This window comes from Rhinoderma darwinii, chromosome 2 (genome assembly GCF_050947455.1).
Source record: "Rhinoderma darwinii isolate aRhiDar2 chromosome 2, aRhiDar2.hap1, whole genome shotgun sequence".
Lineage (NCBI taxonomy): Eukaryota > Metazoa > Chordata > Amphibia > Anura > Rhinodermatidae > Rhinoderma > Rhinoderma darwinii.
The window spans coordinates 348,711,741-348,725,544 of record NC_134688.1 but is presented as its reverse complement, the minus strand read 5'-3'; positions in this window follow the sequence as shown (position 1 = coordinate 348,725,544).

Here is a 13,804-nt window from a genome sequence, read left to right as displayed (position 1 = left end):
TAAGGCCACAGTGCCCTCTGTAGATAAGGCCACAGTGCCCTCTGTAGATAAGGCCACAGTGCCCTCTGTAGATAAGGCCACAGTGCCCTCTGTAGATAAGGCCACAGTGCCCTCTGTAGATAAGGCCACAGTGCCCTCTGTAGATAAGGCCACAGTGCCCTCTGTAGATAATGCAACACACCCCTAGATAATGCCAGTGTCCTCTTCAGATACTGTCACACACCCACTTGTAGATAACGCCACAGTGCCCTCTGTAGAGGCTGCCACAGTGCCCTCTGTAGAGGCTGCCACTGTGCCCTCTGTAGAGGCTGCCACAGTGCCCTCTGTAGAGGCTGCCAAAGTGCCCTCTGTAGAGGCTGCCAAAGTGCCCTCTGTAAAGGCTGCCCCAGTGCCCTCTGTAAAGGCTGCCCCAGTGCCCTCTGTAGAGGCTGCCCCAGTGCCCTCTGTAGAGGCTGCCCCAGTGCCCTCTGTAGAGGCTGCCCCAGTGATGTCAGGGGCTTGCCCAGAGCTGGAGTCCCAGGCAGAGCGCTAGTAGGCTCTTCCTGGGACTCCAGCTGTGCTCCTGAGATCACTGGGACTCCTGCTCTGGGCAAGCCCCTGACATCATTGTCGATGTATGAACAGCGATGTCAGAGGCTTCCCCAGAGTCCCGGAGCAGAGCCGATAATAGCGCTCTGCCCGGGACTCCGCTCTGGGGAAGACCCTGACACACTGTCCATATATGGGCAGCGATGCCAAGGAATTCCACAGAGTCCCGGAGCAGAGCCGACACCAGCGCTCTGCTCGGGACTCCGGCTCTGGGGAAGCCCCAGACATCGCTGTTCATATGTGCACAGCGATGTCAGGGAATTCCACAGAGTCCAGGAGCAGAGCCGACACCAGCGCTCTGCTCCGCTCTGGGCAAGACCCTGACACACTGTCCATATATGGGCAGCGATGTCAGGGAATTCCACAGAGTCCCGGAGCAGAGCCGACACCAGCGCTCTGCTCGGGACTCCGGCTCTGGGGAAGCCCCAGACATCGCTGTTCATATGTGGACAGCGATGTCAGGGAATTCCACAGAGTCCAGGAGCAGAGCCGACACCAGCGCTCTGCTCCGCTCTGGGCAAGACCCTGACACACTGTCCATATATGGGCAGCGATGTCAGGGAATTCCACAGAGTCCCGGAGCAGAGCCGACACCTGCGCTCTGCTCGGTACTCCGGCTCTGGGGAAGCCCCAGACATCGCTGTTCATATGTGGACAGCGATGTCAGGGAATTCCAGAGTCTCGGAGCAGAGCCGATACTAGCGGCTCTGTGTCCCGCGGGCCGCAGATGACAGCCCCAGGGGCCTCATGCGGCCCGCGGGCCGCGTGCTTGAGACCCCTGCGTTAGATGGTCGTCTGGTCGTTGCAAAATTGGCAGGTCTGGCCGACATTCATCTAATGTGTGGTTTGGGGGCTCATAGCATATGTACAGCCCAGGGCCCAAGATCATATTGATACACCATTGATTTCATGTGTATGGCCAGGTTTACTCACACCCTCGGATTTCATTATGAGGTTTCAAAGGGAACACCCTACTTTTGTTTACACTTTTCTGATGGCACATTCAGCATTAATCGAGCCTCCTGCAGGTGATCACATGGGCAGAGGTATCATACCCACACAATCACCAGGACATAAAGGGTATAACGTCCACGGCCGCGGACCGACGTTTGGACTTAGCCCTCGAGGGCCGCAGCCATTGAGTTGTGAGTGCTGGCTGGCATCTCCTTCCTAGGAGACGCCAGCACTCAGTTGCGCTCCGCTCTGCTGTGTCCCGTAGGGTGCTCAGGCCCAGCCTTAAAGTGCCAGCGCGTGTACATGTAAAACATTACCAATTAGCCCATGATCACCCTGGACTATAAAAAGGGCTCTGCCCTTTCACTCCTTGCCCGAGCATTGTTGTGTATACCCAGGTTAGTCTTAGAAAATGGTCCCTTGGTGTTATCCTGTTCCCGTTGTTCCTGTGCCCTGCTACCTGTATCCTCTCTTGCGTTCTGTATTTGTTCCTGTGCCTTAAAGTGTTGGAGTCGTGTTGTTGTCTTACACCATGTCTGGTGTCATCTGCCAGGCCTGATATCATCCGCCACATGTGGCGTCATCTTCCTTCAAGTTCATCTGTGCCTAATCCTCTGCTACTGACTGGACTATCAAAGCTACTCTTGTACTAGGACTTTGTATAGACTGTAGTTTGGCAAGCTGCTACTCCACTACGGCGGTGCGGCCTAGTGGGTCCACATAGCCATGAATTGCGACAGTACGCTCAGGCCATGGACTCCACTGGTCAACACAAGACAATGACGATGTCACAAGTCATGCAGGCAGACATTCGAGACACGCCATTGCACATCGGCTGGATGCGCAAGCTACAGTCTTCACAGCACCTGTTGCGGTTGCCCCTGCTGTTCCTCCTGCTACACCTCCTGCCAATACCAGTGCAGACTCCCAATTCTCCCTGCCACTAACTCCTCGCTATGATCAAGACGCGAGTACCTGCAGGGGATTTCTGAACCAGTGCCAGATCCACTTCAGATTGCATGCAAATCCTTCCTTTCTGACGACGCAAGGATCAACTTCATAATCTCTCTCCTTACTGGCAAGGCCCTGGCATGGGCGAACCCCATTTGGGAATGTCAGGGACCAGAGACCAGTGACTTACTGTGTTTCTTACAGACTTTCTGTACAATATTTGAGGAACCTGGGAAAGTTTCTTCTGCTACTGCATCACTGCTGACCTTTCAACAGGGAGACATCTCCATGGGCGAGTACGCCTGGATGGTCTTATTCTTCTAGCCACCCGGATTGACATGAGGATCTGGGAGCGATCCTAAGAGGTTAGAAGATTCCCTAGACTGGCTCCTACTTTCCAGCAATCCCTGTTGCCCCCACCAGTTGTTCCACCCGAGGAGGCTATGCAGGTGGACCGGCTCAAATTGGCATCCCAGGAGAAACAACGCAGACGCACTTCAGGACTTTGTCTGTATTGAGGCCTTGGAGGCCATGTTGTGCGTTTGTGCCCCCAGAAGCAACAAACTCCAGTACCTAGGATTGGTAGGAGAGAAAACCCTCCGGGGAGGACTTTTGTGCGGTTGGCAGACAGGAACAGAATCCTTTGCTGGGGACACAGTTCCAAACTGGCTGGGCATGCTGGTGTTCGTAAGACTCGAGAACTGCTTGCTCGTCATTTCTGGTGGCCCATGCTGCCCAAAGATATTGTGGACTTTGTCTCTTCCTGCACTGTATGTGCTTCCAACAAAGTTGCTCACTCCAAGCCTGCTGGTCTGCTCCAACGCTCCCTGGCAGCATATTGCAATGGACTTTGTCACAGATTTTCCTCCCTCAGCAGGATGCAATATGGTCTGGGTGTTGGTGGACCAATTCTCGAAGATGGCACATTTTATTCCGCTGACCGGCCTATATTTTGCCCCTCGACTGGCTAATATCTTCATCCAGCACATCTTCTGCTTGCATGGCTTGCCTCTTCATATAGTGTCTGATCGGGGGGTTTAGTTCACCTCGAAATTCTGGAGAGCCCTCTGTAAACTCCTAGATGTGAACTTGGACTTTTACTCAGCCTACCATGGACTATCAAAGGTGCGGCCTAGTCCATATACCCACGGATCATGACAAAGGGCAACATAAACCTACAGTAAATTGTAAACCTTATAAAAGCAAAGTTTATAAAAAATGTTTGCTGATAACCTTCCTTCATGTGTCTTTTAACACATCTAGCAGGTTTTGAGATGTAGGAAATAAAAACATGATCATGGCGCAACCATTTTCTGTTATTCCGGTCAGTAATTCTACTCTACAAACAGCCTTTCCCCAGCAGGAAATGGCTGCTTACAGATAACAATAGGTTTCACTCTGCTGTACAGTTAATATAGATGGTATAGATGTAGTTGATTTGCTGATGGGACATTGTAAACAAGGTGTTTTTCTACTTCTGCTCCCTCGACATGTATGAGTTGAGACAGACCATTGGCTGTATTCCAATGTCTGTGCTGTCTGGGTATTTCTCTTAGAATTGTAACCTGTATATTTTATATCTCTTCAATGACACGTAGTGCTGGAAACTTGTAACTGAATTGGAATATTTCAATCTTTATCACATATTGTTTCAATATTTGTTGTTGGTTGTTTATTACACCAAGCCTGGTATCTATAAAAATAGGTCAAGCCCATTAAGTCTCCGTGCTGATGCCTTTCTACTGCCAATGAGCTGTTTATTTGAAATGTGTAGCAGTTGTCCTGTGTCATATGATGATAATTATGATGATTAACGTCACTCGGAAACACAGAATTAAAAAAACAACTACTTCATGACCAGGCAAAATTTCACTATTTACAAAGGTTAATGCCAAAGATGATATTTTTTGTTTACGTTTTTACTCTTTTTACCTAAATAGGCAGGAGAAACAGCAATTTGTTTTGCTACTTAATAATAATAACCAATATATTTTATGTGTTATAATAAGGGGGAGTTCATACAGAGTTTTGTGATGCAGAAACCGCGTCAGAAAACGCACCAAAAAACGACCGAAAATGCCTCCCATTGATTTAAAATGAAAAAACTGTATCGTGGGAAAAAAGAAGGGACATGCCCTATCTTTGGCCGTTTACGCCTCTGACCTCCCATTGACATCAATGGGAGGCAGAGAAAGCATATTTCGCGGCTTTTTTTGACCGCGACGCTCAATGGACGTGGGCGAAAAATGCAGCGAAAATCGGCGTGCAGGCAGAGCAAAATCTGCCTCAAAATTCCAAACAGAATTTTGAGGCAGATCTTCCGTCTGCAAAAAACTGTGTGAACCCAGCCTAAGATTTCTTTGTTTTCAAGGTGAAAATCGGCAGCAATAAGAAAAAAAAATATTTTTTTTTTGCTTCCCATGATACTATAATTTAAGCCCTGGGATAGTGCAATGCTATTAATTTGATAACCATTCAACTCAAATCGCAGATTGGTTATACAGAGGTTATAGGGCTTTTGCAATTTTTAAATTGTGCACATATAAGGCCAGGACCACACACGCAGTATTTGGTGCAGTTTTTGGCTCAGTTTTTTTTTAGCCAAAGCCAGAAGTGGATCCAAAAGGAGGGAAAGGTATAAAGAAAAGACTAAGGGCATGACCACACATGGCGGAATTCCTCCGCAACTGTCCGCATCAATGCCGCACCTAATCCGGGTTGCGGATTACGGCTGCGGATCTGCACAAAATGTGCAGAAAATTGATGCGGACTAGCTGCTGCGGACTGCGGGAAAAGTGCTTCCCTTCTCCCTATCAGTGCAGGATAGAGAGAAGGGACAGCACTTTCCCTAGTGATAGTAAAAGAAATTCATACTTACCGCCCGTTGTCTTTATGACGCGTCCCTCCTTCGGCATCCAGCCCGACCTCCCTGGATGACGCGGCAGTCCATGTGACCGCTGCAGCCTGTGCTTGGCCTGTGATTGGCTGCAGCCGTCACTTACACTGAAACGTCATCCTGGGAGGCCGGACTGGAGACAGAAACAGGGAGTTCTCGGTAAGTACGAACTTCATTTTTTTTTACAGATACATGTATATTGGGATCGGTAGTCACTGTCCCGGGTGCAGAAACAGTTACTGCCGATCGCTTAACTCTTTCAGCACCCTGGACAGTGACTATTTACTGACGTCTCCTAGCAACGCTCCCGTCATTACGGGAGCCCCATTGACTTCCTCAGTCTGGCTGTAGACCTAGAAATACATAGGTCCAGCCAGAATGAAGAAATGTCAAGTTAAAAAAGCAAGACGCATCCGCAGCACACATAACATGTGCATGACAGCTGCGGACTTCATTGCGGAACTTTGAATCTCCATTGAAGTCAATGGAGAAATTCCGCCATGAGTCCGCCACTGCTCCGCAACAGACAGAGCATGCTGCGGACACCAAATTCCGCTCCGCAGCCTATGCTCCGCAGCGGAATTGTACGCATCGTGTAAACGAACACTGCTAAATTAAAGTGAAAGTCAATGGAGAAACGGCTCCGCTGCGGAATAACGCTGCGGAGTGTCCGCAGCGGAATTTAAGTGAAATTCCGCCATGTGTGAACCCGCCCTAATACATCTCCTATCTTTTGTGTCCACTCCTGTGATTGTTTCAAAGAATTGAGCCAAAAACTGCATCAAAACCGTGCGTGTGATCCCGGCCTAAATAAGACAAGAGGTTCAAAAAAAATTGAAGAAATATAAATGGGCTTAGAGCACTTCTTTATTTATCTCTGAGCTGAATTATCAAGGACTATGGCTGTATGGAGGTGTTATATCTATTTACAAGCGCATGTCCTTACAGCTCACTACTCAGTCCCTCTATAGTTTACATAGACTTTATTGTAGCAGCTGATTCATATCCTGTGCTGTATAGTTGTGCACATGTAACAAATGCACTTTGTTTATACAGACAAGTCTAGTTTTATAGGAATTGGGCCCCAGGTCAACAAGCAAAATATGCCCTCTTCCTTGCCCTTTTTAGACTGTTTTTTTTGGAATTTCAGCTCACATAATACATAACTTTAAAATGCCTATTTTGCCCCTCCCCCCTTAAATCAGCCCTGTATGCAGCCACAATCCTCGAGATAAGATAAGACATTTTTATTGTTCTGTTAAAACTCTCGTTTTATAAAAAGGAAAGCTGCAGTATATTAGCTACTTTCAGTCAAAAATACATATGAATAAAACTGCCGATAGACATGTCTCTGCAGACCCAGTGCTGGATCAACCTGTTCAGGACCGGGCTATTTTGCGCCTTCAGGACCAGACACCGTTTAGCCCTTTTTAGCACGTGTTAGTTAAATGGCTATAACTTTTTTATTTGTTGGGCTAACTACGTGATTTTTGCGACGTTTTTTTCCGTAGACAATGCAGGTTTCTTTTTTTATACACACCTTTTTTGATATTTTAGAATTTATTCAGAAAGTTTGAAAATAATAGTAAAAAAATAAGCTTTTTTACGTTTCAGCTATTTTGTTTGGGTAATAACATAGTTTTACCCTAAAATAGACCTTTTATTTGTGATCGTCATTGTCTACCGTAAATTTTAATATATTACATGTCTATATTAGGGTAATTTGGTCAGCGCAACAATGATTGGCGGGTGGGGGGGGAAACGTTTTTTTTTGGGGTGGGTATTTGTGTATTTATTTTATTTTTTTTTGCACTTTACTATTTTTTTATTACTATGGTCTGTCCCTCAAAGGTCAAAAAAGACCTTTGGGGAACTTTATATATTTTTTTTTCTTTCTTTTACACAATGTTTTTCCCCTGTAACTGGAGCTGCACAGCAGCCCCAGTTACAGGGGAAATCAGCCCTCTCATAGTGACGATTGTCACTAATAAGGCTGTGCTGGGTCTTGTAAGACCCAGCAGCAGTCTGTCACTAACGGCACCCGGCGATCATGTGACCAGTCACATGATCACCGGGGGGAATAGAGACAGCGCCGCTGATGCGGTTCATTGAGCTGATGCGGTTCATTGAGCGCTGTGTACAAATCATCATAGAAGACAGAAGCAGCGAAAGCTGCTTCTATCTTCTCAGGGTCCCCGGCAGTCACTGACAGCCGGAGACCCGATATTCAGCTGCCCGATCGCGCGGGCAGCAAGTTAAAACCCGAGCCGTAAAAAGTCTATGGTTTGGTTTTAAGGACCCTCACCGCTGGCCGGAAAAATACAGCCAGCGGTCGGGAACCAGTTAAGGTTGGTGGAGCCCCCTGGGCAAAAAAAAACACCTGATCCCCTATAGCAACCATGAATAGGAGGTCGTGTGTGGCCCTCACCACTAAAGTTTATGGTTGTGAAGAAAGCTAAGACAGCGACTGCCTAACACTTCAATGGAAATCTGCAATATGTGGGCAGAAAAGCAGGGTTTTTTTTATTGGACAAGGTATAACCTTTTCCCACCCCAGGATGTATAGGTACATCATAGGAGGGAAGCGGTTCCTGCGATTTGCCATCCAGTTACGGCACGCGGTTGTTGCTGGCTCAGGTCTTGAGCCCTGCATCATCAACAGTGGGGGCTGGCTATAATATACAGCCAAGCTCACACTGCCATGCTCAGGATTTGAGCAATCTCCGATACTAGCAGTTTAACACCTTAGATTCCATAGCGACCGCAGCTTCTAGGTGTTTGACACATGCAGGGGGCTCCCATTGTACCCATCGCCCTCCGTGAGCGATCTTGGGGTGCCGATTGGCTGCTATGGTAATTAGAAGCCAAACAATGGTCTCCAGGTCTGCCATGTAAGGAAGCCTATTAGGCCAGGCCTAATAGGCTGCCTGTCAGTGTAAAACTGGCAGTTACAATGCTTTGCACTACATAAGTAGTGAAATGTATCATACCTGCGATCAGAAGATCAGGCCTTCAAGTCCCACAGTGGGACTAAAAAAAACCTATAAAAAAACAATACAAGTTTTAGATAAATAAGTAAATAAAAGTTTCAAGTAATAAAAACTAAAATTACCCTTTTCCCTGATAAAGTCCTTTATTATTGAAAAAAACCAAAACAAAACTATACATAATTGGTTTTGCCAAATTCATAATGACCTGAACTATATAAATATCACATTGTTTATCCCGAAGGTAAACGCAGTAAAAAAAATGTTATAAAAAAAACCCAGTGGCAGAATTGCTTATTTTTTTTTTTTCATAATCAGATTTTTATTTACAGATTTTCAAGTACAAAAGAAAAGATACATACAAATCAATATATACTAAGTAATTTCAGTATTGATCTACGACGATTATTCAAAAGAAGAGTATAAACAATGCAGCACACGAATCAGCACATAAGATTAAATTGTTCTCTTGGCAGCATTAGAAAATTCAATATGAATTATCAGAAGTAAGTAAAAAATAATGAGCTAAGAACACACAAATAATAAAAATAACATAAGTTAGAAAGAAATTAAGAATGAAAGAGAGAAAGAAGGGGTAAAAAAATGGAGAAGGGAACCAAAATGGGGGAAGCCATCCCAATATAAGATGTAAGTCACATCTATAATGTCACCGTACGTGTCGGAGGACCAATAAGGTTAATTTCGACCTAACCAAGTAGCTAAATGTGGGCCCGATTTAAAGGAAGACCATGCCTGCCATAGGAGCATAATTCGAGCGGCATGATCTCCATCTTCCTCCATCAATGTTTCGATTCTCTGTAGAAGATACATTTCCACAACCCATTCTTTGATTATGGGGGGATCAGTGGCCTTCCAATGCCTGGGGGTGACAGTTTGAGTCGCCGTGAGGAAGTGTCGGAGTAATCCCCTTTTTATCCCCAGTAAGGGACCAGGAATCAGAGATAAGAGAGCAATCTGTGGAGTGGGCACAGTGGGAGATCTCTCAACCAAGGCATAAATATCAAATACATGGGCTTTTACCAGCTGGAGAAGACATAATAACTACATCTACTTCTGATTCTGAGAATTCCTCACTCAAGGAAGAGATCTCGGTTACATCTATGGTCAGCAAGGCTGTGTCAGAAACATAGGAGTCTATTTTATGCTGGAGGTCAGAAGGTGACATATCTGCCAAGTGACCCCTAAGATTGTATAGGGAATGATAGTATTCTCTAAAGATATTAACAATCTCCTCCGATTTAAGTCTTGGTTCTCCAGATAGGTTTTTGATCAAGGGGATAAATGATTGAGGAGCTCTTGGATGAAGCGTCTGAGCTAGAGCATTACCACATTTATTGGAATGTTCATATGAGTAGCGGCGACAGCGATCTCGATAAGAAGCGTGTGCCTGATCAAGTAAATCCCTCAGTGAGTTTCGAGCTTCCATCAACTCAACTAATGTCTGGGAGAGTTGGGTCTGCTCATGTTTTAATTGTAGGTCACGTATTTGAGACAGTAGACGTTTAATTATAAAGGCTTTTTCTTTTTTCAATCTTGCTCCCTGTTGTATAAAAGTGCCCCGTATTGAACTGGGAGAGGAGTAGTGTCTGAGACATGATGATCAAGAAAGTCAGCAATGGAGCGCTCGATAGCCACCTGATAAACTGAATCCCTTAAGAGATTCGGATTCAACCTCCACTGCCATTCTCTTGATATTGTGTCTTGGAGAGTAAGGGAAAGAAAGACAGGCGCATGATCTGCCAGATCATTGTGCCAATCGGGGACTCCGGGTTCAACGAGAGTAAATAATGGCTAATGAAGAACAAGTCAATTCTACTGTACATGTCGTGAACTGGGGAATAAAAAGTATAACCTCTCCCCTGAGGATTAAGAATTCTCCAAAAATCCACCAGCTGCAAAGAAAAAAGCTTAGTTTTAAGAGCAAGCAATTGAGAAATGGCAACTGAGGACCTGCCCGAGGAGTCCAACGCCCGATCCATAGTAAAATTAAAATCCCCTGCGGTAATCAGAAAGCCTTCAGAAAATTCAGAAAACTCTGTGAGATAACTCTTGAAAATGCTCGCTTGATTGTAATTATGTAAGTAAAAATTGGCAACAGTGTATAGCTTCCCAGCAATACAGAGCTTCAAAAATAGAAAGCGCCCCTGAGGATCATAGTGCGTTGCTACAATGGAGACCAGGAGGGATTTATGGATTGCAATGCTCACAACTCTAGACTTTGAATCTGGATTAGTACTATGAAACCACTGTGTAAAATATCTATGCTTAATGGCCGGAACATGGTCTGCCCTGAAATGGGTCTCCTGTAGGAGTAGAATGTGAACGCGCTGCTTATGCATATGGTACAGAACCTGAGAGCGTTTCTCCGGTGTATTAAAACCACGCACGTTCAATGAACAAAGTTTCAAGGACGCCATCTGAGAAAGGGAGGGAAGGGAGGGGAATATGAAGAAGAAAGAGACTAGAAACAGAATGGAATCACCACAGACGGCGTTCTGTTCGCAGAATTACTAAGTTCAGGGAAAAAAGAAAAAAGTATGTCTAGTGTTCATATGAACACGTCCTAAATGTGGGGTCGACTGGACAATGAAAGAGGGATAATCCTAACCTACTTCCTTATGCCCGATATCAATTTAAGAATAACACAAATCGCATAAAATTCAAAGAATATCAAAAGGAGGTTCAAGGGATCTTTTCCCCAAAATAATTAGGAGCTACGACAGTCAATATCTTGCGAGAATTATAAAAGTATTAAAAAATAAGACATGCAATATATCCATTTCAAACATTTAAAAGAGCGAACATACATAGCCCATGACCTCCTCCCCAAAAGAGCTATCAATCCACATACTTCCCCATGATATGGGTTAAGAGGAGAAGAACAAGGCAGGATCAGTGTTTCTATAAGCCACGCGGCAAAAATAGACTGCTTGGTAAACTTTTAACAAAGGGGGATTAATCTTACTGTGCTATCTTCCACTCAAATGTGTATATATAGCTTTTTTGATGTGAAAATACGTAACTCTGCAGAGTGGATGGACATGACAAGAACCTGCACTTTAGCAGAACGTCAGCAGTATGTGCACCTTAGAGATATATCTCATACGTAGAATGTCAAGGACACACTAAGTATACTTGGTTGGCACTATACAGGGGGGGGGGAGATAAAGCACATGAGTCTCCGTTCTCGTTGATTTAAACGTTAACACCTGTTGAGAGATGGTATGACCAGTTCCCATAATAATAATAATAATTATTAAGGCCATCATGTTAATAGTTGCATATAACAATTCCGAGGGATGTGTCTTAAGCCCTATAAAATAAGGTCACTCCGCATACCCTAGAAAAGGGGAATGTAAATTACGAATATAAAACACAACTTCGGCCTATTGTGAATGTGGGAAGGGAAAGAGAAAAATTTACAACCCTCTCCACATACACATAACTTTTCATATATGTATCTCCATATTTCTACTGCCCTGTTGATGTAAAATGCGTTAAAGAGGACCTGGGGCAGGAAGTGAGTGACGTCACAGCGTGATCTCTCGAGAACACGCTGTGTGTCTGCACTGCCAGAAGCTGAGCGTTCTGAAGAGAAGTGGATGATACTTCTCGTCAGAACGCCCAGCTAGTAAAAGAAGTAAAAACGCCCCGATGTACACACACAATACACGCCCAGTTGGACTTTTACTTTTCAACACGCCCAGTTGTACTTTTGCAAGCCTCATTTGCATAACTACAAAAATGGTCATAACTTGGCGAAAAATGCTCGTTTTTTTAAAATAAAAACGTTACTGTAATCTACATTGCAGCGCCTATCTGCTGCAATAGCAGATAGGGGTTGCAAAATCTGGTGACAGAGCCTCTTTAAGCAAGAAAATAGACACTATATACATTCAGCAATATGACTAAGTAGTTAAAAAAAAGAGCAACCTGCAGTGAAATATAAATTCAGATGGTATGTTGTTTAACCCCTTAATGACCAGCCTATTTTAAACCTTAATGACCAAGCCATTTTTTACATTTTTCCATCGTCGCATTCCAAGAGCTATAACCTTTTTATTTTTGTGTCGACATAGCTGTATAAGGTCTTGTTTTTTTGCGGGACAAGTTGTATTTTTTAATAGCACCATTTTGGGGGACATATTATTTATTGATTAACTATTATTAACTTTTTTTTTGGGGGGGGGGGAATAGAAAAAAAACTGAAATTTTGCCACTATTTTTCGCGTCTTAAATCTATGCCATTTACCGTGTGATATAAATAACACAATAACTTTATTCAGCGGGTTGTTACGATTGCAACGATAACAAATTTGTATAGTTTTTGTATGTTTTACTACTTTTACACAGCAAAAACACTTTTTTTTCAAAATTATTTGTTTTTGTGTCTCCATATTTGAAGAGCCGTAACGTTTTTACTTTTTTGCCGATGCGGTTGTATGAGGGCTTTTTTTTTGCGGGAAGACTTGTAATTTTTATTGGTACCATTTTGGAGTAAATGTGACTTTTTGATCACTTTTTATCAAATTTTTTTAAAGTCAGGATTCACAGAAAACAGCAATTTTTCCATAGTTTTTTATTACATGTTGTACTGCGTTCACCGTGCGGGTTAAATAATGTAATAGATTTATAGTTGGGGTCGTTACGGATGCGGCGATACCAAATATGTGTAACTTTTTGACTTTATTTTGTTTTTTTAATAGTAAAGCATTTTGTAAGGGGAAAAACTGGGTTTTTCATTTTTTTTCACATTTATTTTTCTTTAACTTTATTAAACTTTTTTACTAGTCCCACTAGGGGACTTTAATATGCGATTCTCCGATCGCTATTATAATACACTGCAATACTTTTGTATTGCAGTGTATTACTGCCTGTCCGTTTAAAATGGACAGGCATCTGCTAGGTCATGCCAGAGGCATGATCTAGCAGGCATTCATGACAGGCAGACCTGGGGGCCTTTATTAGGCCCCCGGCTGCCATAGAAGACACTGACACTCGGCGATCGTATTGACGGGTGTCGGCGGGAGAGAGAGGGAGCTCCCTCCCTCTCTCCAAAACCACTCAGATGCGGTGCTCGCTATTGTGCACCGCATCTGAGGGGTTAAACAGGTGAGATCGATACTTATATCGATCTCACACGGCAGAGCAGGGACGCTCCCAGCCCTCAGCTGCCTCTGGCAGCTGAGAGCAGGGAGATTTGACGCTCCCTGCTCTGTTTACTTTATCCTGATGCAGTGCCGTAAAAAGGCATATGCATCAGAATAAAGCCCATTAGTGGCCGCCATTAAAAGGCGTATTGGCGGTCACTAACGGGTTAACAAGGACTCACATATGGGCAGCCAATATGGAGTACACTGCAACAGCTACTTTAACCATAGGCAAAATAAAGATCTTCCAGGTAAGT